The sequence below is a fragment of the Rutidosis leptorrhynchoides genome, chromosome 7, assembly GCF_046630445.1.
Source record: "Rutidosis leptorrhynchoides isolate AG116_Rl617_1_P2 chromosome 7, CSIRO_AGI_Rlap_v1, whole genome shotgun sequence".
Classification (NCBI taxonomy): Eukaryota; Viridiplantae; Streptophyta; class Magnoliopsida; order Asterales; family Asteraceae; genus Rutidosis; species Rutidosis leptorrhynchoides.
The window spans coordinates 311,316,342-311,322,798 of NC_092339.1; positions in this window are offsets into that span (position 1 = coordinate 311,316,342).

Consider the following 6,457-nt stretch of genomic DNA (forward strand, 5'->3'; position numbering starts at 1 on the left):
GAAGAAGATTATAGGAGTGATGAAAATAAATGAAACGGAAGAGGTCAATTTATAGCAAAATATCAGACATAGCAATCGAGGCAGATTACCGCATTTAATCAAAGAGGATCATAATTTCCTTGATTATCGGAGAATCAAATCTTTTATAGATTTCAAGGATTATCTTTAAATTCCTTGAAATTCGGAAATCCACCGTGACAACGTCACCGGTAAGACGAACCTGCATTTACTCATTTCACTCTTTTGTGATAGCTTCATTCGTACTCTTCACATAAACGGATTGTTTTATTCATATTACTCAATGATTATAAAACTCTAATTTTCAACTCATATGAGTCATGAAAACATACTTATTGTCAGCCATGACGATCCTAATCAAATTTCGGGATGAAATTTCTTTAATGGGTAGGTACTGTAACGACCCGAAAATTTACAACCAAATTTAAACTTAATCTTTATATGATTCCAACATGATAAGCAAAGTCTGATAAGTTGAATCTCAGAATTTTGAACTATGTTCATGTATTCATTTAACCTCGACCAAATTCTGACGATTCACGAACGATTATATACATGGATATGTATATATATATATATATATATATATATATATATATATATATATATATATATATATATATATATATATATATATATATCATAACTTGAAAATGTTAACAAAGTATTAAATGTATAATACTTTACATTAAACGTATTTTTCTCAATATATGCTTAATATATTCATCTACAGAATTAAAAGATAATACCAATGATTGAATTAGTAAGTATTTCAGCATTTATAAATTCCGTAAGTATTGTGATATTATTATAAGTCTTTGTTGAGAGGTCCACCTTGATTTAGGGAATCTTTCCCTTTTTGACTGTATTTGAATTAATTATATAAATAACTTGCAACGTAGTTATCTTGTGTGTGTATATATATATATATATATATATATATATATATATATATATATATATATATATATATATATTAAAAGGTTTATAGCACTCGTTTATTGTTTCATAATTAAATAAATATTTCAAAATAATATATATTTTACGATGTGATAATATATAATAGTAATTTAGATATAAGACGTTTTGATATTATTATTTATATTTTAATTGATAACGAGATGTTGATTTAAGGAAGTAAATGACCAAAACACTCAAATGATTAAGTTATACTTCGGGTGATATAGTTTATCATTGATTAAGTCTAATTATTGATAAATGTACACGTCGCGAAATGTAAAGTACAGGTTTTCTAAATGTACGAAAGGACGTTCGAAAAACTAAAATCGGGACATAAGTCGAACGTAAACGTACAAGACATCATAACCAAAATTACAAGTTAACTAGGCACGAGAATATAATATAATATATAATTAATTAATATAAATTATATATATTATAAATATAATTATTTTAATACGTCGATAAGCTACACGATAAAACAATTATGAGCTGTAAACTGCCTTCATACGATCGCATGGCAAGGCTATAGTTAGGAGTATTATTATTAGTAATATTATACATAAAATACTACGACGAGGTCATGAGCGAGTTATTTCAAAATGGATTTTGCGAGCGGGATAGAGGTAAGGAAATTATGGGTTATAGCTATGGAAGTTATGGGTATGGTTCGAGGGTATTGCTCGTGAGTCAAACTAGTGTTTATCATCTCCGTTGCGTCTACGTACTTTCCTGCAATATTGAATCACAATATTGATACGTGAACATTCATATCTTATCTTTTATATATTAATAGTGTATCTATGTCTAGTGCTCGAGTATATATGTTTACGTATGCTTGTATGCTTTAATTTTGTAGCTAGATAGTTTATGATGAATCACGAATTTGATATATATTCTACTGATATAAAGTATATGATATGCATGTCGTTGGAAAGCTATCGAAAAATTTATAACTTCTCATTTAGAAATTGCGTGATTTCGATGAACGAATTAAAAGATATGGTCAATTGAATTATGGTTGACGTTAATTGAAATTGTGTTTGAAATTGTAAATTAATATTTAAACAACTTGTCTATGAGATTGATAAAGTGGATTTTTAGATATTACTAATCGAGTAAGTGAATTTCTATATAAGGCATGTATTGTTTTGTTGATCAATTGTCAAAGTTGACTGTCTTATCATGTTTTAAAGCTTTATAAACACTATAATCTAATTTTACAAGTATTGGGAAACTATATGAAATGTTAAAATATATTCAATTGCTATGATCATTCAAATATAAAATAACTCTTGAAATATATAATGTTTTGAGTTTGATAAACTATAAATTCGTTCAACTATCAAGACTTATACTATGTTAATCTAATAAACATGTATAGATTTAAAGATCATATTGGGTCAGGTTGACTTTTTGAGATGACTTTTGTTAACTTTTACATGTCGGTCTCGAGCATTAGGATTGTGATACACTATGACCAGACCTAGCTTGTTAGACATGTATTGACCAACATATGTTCTCTAGGTTGAGATCTACTGTTATTTTGCATTCCGAATGTCGGACACATTTTGGTGAATGACCTTATGTGCTGCTAAGGTGAGTTTGTAGATCCCTTTTTAATTGCTTTTGAAATCTATATTTTTGGGCTGAGAATACATGCACTTTATTTTAAACGCAATAGATACAAGTAAATACTTAATTCTACATTGAGTTTGAACCGAAAATCCCTTAGCTTTGGTAACTAGTAACTACCGGTTATAAGAACTGGTGGGCGCGAGTAGTTGTATATAGATCCATAGGGTTTGACATCCCCATCTATTCCAGGTATAGAAACCCTAGCCTGAACTATAAAACATACGTATGCTATTTGAGTTTAGTACACGTTAGATTGCGTGTATTGTACATGTTGGTTGCATGTATGTTAAAACAGGGGTACTTATTATAGACGTTAAAGTTTAGTTACCAGGGTGCTCAATTTCGTAGAATATTTTGATAAACGTTTCTGGATGAAACAACTGAAATCTTGTGATCCACCTTTATATACAGATTATGCGTAGCATTAAAACTATGAACTCACCAACCTTTGTGTTGACACTTTTAAGCATGTTTATTCTCAGGTTTCTAGAAGTCTTCCGCTGTTTACTAATATGTTATACAAGCTATGTGCATGGAGTCATACATGCTTTATTCAAGAAAACGTTGCATTCACAAATTCATCACCATGTATCTTATTTTGACTGCATTGTCAACGGATGTAGTATTGTAAACTATTATTTACGGTGATTGTCTATATATAGAAGTCATCAGACGTCAAAAACCTTGGAATTTGATATTCATTTATGGTGTGCCTTTTCAAAAGAATGCAATGTTTACAAAACGTATCATGTAGAGGACAGTACCTCACTATGAAATCGATGAATGATGTATTGGTCCAAATGGATTTGGATGGATCATCACACATATGTTGAGTAGCACTCTTAGTGATTTGAGAAGTGAATCAATGTGTGCTTCAACACTTTAAGTGATCTAGACAACTAGCTAGAGAATTACAAGTGATTGTGTTCTTGATCTAAGTTGGTTTTCAATTGGCCTTTAGTCAACATAGTAGTGCCGATTATCTTAAGTGATTTCGATAGTTGGGAGTTTTAAGTGATTTTAACTCAAGCTCAATCTTAATGAACAAATCATGCTTAACTCGATCTTAGGATGCAAAGCTTATGTGAATTCGCGGAGTGTCATTTGATTTGAGGTTTAGAAGTGATTCTAAACATTTAATAGTTCAACAACTTATGAGATAGCAAAATAGGCAAACGGGGCAAGCCAAGCATAGAGAGAATTAGATAAGTGAACACTCATTAGTATAATTTGAATTAAGTCTTAATACTTTGCTACTTGTTTCTTGCTACTAGTGCACTTGTTAGTTTAAGTTTGTTTAATTGAACACGTTTTGGTTGTTAGTAATATCAATCGAAACCCCCCAATCAAACAAACTCTAGGACAATCGATAGTTTCAAACACTTGACTATGAACACTCCCTTGAAACGAACTTGATAAGAATACTTGCATTAAGGTACTATAATAACCGGGTTCTAAGTGCTCGTTAGTTGTGTGTGCTTAATTATTAGTGTTTGAATCATATATAAATTTAGAGGGTAAAAAGTTATGCGTATCATGCACAAACATCCATAATACTTTCTTGGCGCCGCTGCCGGGGAGCGGTTAGCCTAGTTAGGTGTTTGGTTTAAACGTTTGATTTTTCGATCCTTTCGTAAGGGTTACTTTTCGCATTTTATATATTATTTTTGTTTGAAAAAACCGTTTGTGTTTGTGTTGTGATTGAAGGATAGGTGCCTTTGGTGTATGAAAACAAGGTCTCACAAGGATCAAGAGTTCACACATCCATTCTTCGATTCGGAAAAACACGTGCACGGGTTTTATAATCGTAGAGAAGCAAGGGTATTAAGAAAGAATTTTGAAGCTTTGCCATTTTGTTTAGAAGACTTGGATCCTAACGGTCAACTGATTGTTAATGAAGAGGGCAATCCTAATGGTCTTCTGGTTAATCAAGAGTTATTGAATGATCCGAACGACACACCAATGTGGAATGCTAGATTGGTTGCACCAACATTGATAGCACCGGCTATTACCAAACCACCAATTGAAGCGGATAATTGGAAGATCGAGGGTAACTTTTTCACGTTGATCAAGGATACATACTTCCATGGGTTGATAGATAAGAATATGTTTGAACACATTCAACACTTCAATGATCTTTGTGATATTTACAAAACCAAAAACGTCACCGATGACGCTTTTAAGTTAAGGGCATTCCCCTTCACACTTCAAGGAGACGCAAAAGCTTGGATGCGAAGTTTGCCATCCGATTCCATAAGGTCTTTTCAAGAATTAACAACTGAGTTTATCAATCACTTCTTCCCACCATCAAAAGTTGAGCGATTAAGAATGGAGATTAATGGATTCACCCAATGGGTTGATGAGAGTTTGTATAATGCATGGGTACGATTCATGAAGCTACTAAGAGCTTGCCCACCGTATGGTTTGATGAAGAAGGAGTACATCAATACATTTTATCAGGGTTGTAATATGTTAACGAAGCAATATCTTGATTCTTCATCCGGTGGGGTATTATGTACAAATCACCAAATGCGGCCGAAATTATGTTAGAAGATATCTCGGTCAACACTTATGAATGAGACCTTCACCGTGAGATTTGACAAGGAAAAGTGTAGCACAAGTCGAGAGTGATAATGGACAAGCGAAGCTTGCAAGTTTGAACAATCAATTTTAAACATTTGGGAAAGATTTGAGAAAAGTCCAACAAACGGTAGTTGCAATGCAAGTAGGTTGTCAATGATGCGAGGGTCCACATCTCACGAAGAATTGTCCTCAAATTACTCAATGCAACAATATTGATCTAGATGATATTCCCATGAATTCGGATGCTCATGTGAACTATGTGAGTAATCAAAACTATCAACGGGGAGGAACATCGAACCAAGGCTACTACAATCCTAATAAAAAACAAGTGTCATTCAACAACCAACCCAATACACCACCCGGATTCACAAACCAAAACCAAAATCAAGGTTATAACAACAACGACAACCAAAAACGAAACAACAACTTTCAATACCAAAATCAACAACCTTACAACCAACAACCTTATAACAACCAAGCCAATTCTAATTATCAAAACAACCAAGGTTATTGTAACGACCCTACTTTTTTCGTTATCTTTTACCGTTAATTATTTAACGACCGTTAATTGTTATTCGTTCCACGTCATTTCTATGATCTATTTTATTATTTTAGTAATAATATATTAATTATTATGTGTTATATGAATATTTTTATTCATATTTCAAGTTATACGTTTCTAGGTATCGCGAATTTCTATCCGGCGAATCTTTTCGGTTTTCAAACCAACGGGCAAGATTTTGGGATAGTTAAGTCCTAATTATTTTAAATATGATATTTTAATATCATATGTTTATATTTAGTGTTTATATATTTTATTCGTCGCGTATTTGTTATCTCTCCGAAAAATCAATCGCGTAGTAGCGTTTTTGCGTTTCGGGCTTCGATCGGGCGTTCGGGCCACAAGCTAATTGACTTTTTAACATTTTGGAATGTTGGGGTACACCCCCTTGCTGATTTTGGCTGAAAATTCCCTTAGGGAGGGGGTGTTTTGTAACTTTTGCAAACTAGTGGCTATTTGATCAAAAACACCATTACTTCCTCATTTAACCTAAGCATTTCTTTTTTTTTTCTCCTTCCTATTTTTATTTGTTTGAGCCATCCACCACCACCATCATTAGCATCATCATCTTCATCAATCAAGTGCTTGGAATTTAGGGCTTTCATCATAATCGGATTCATCTCTTCGATCTCTACAAGTTCATATCATTCAATTCTCGATTAGGGTATAAACCCTAACCCTAGATTTTTAATTTTT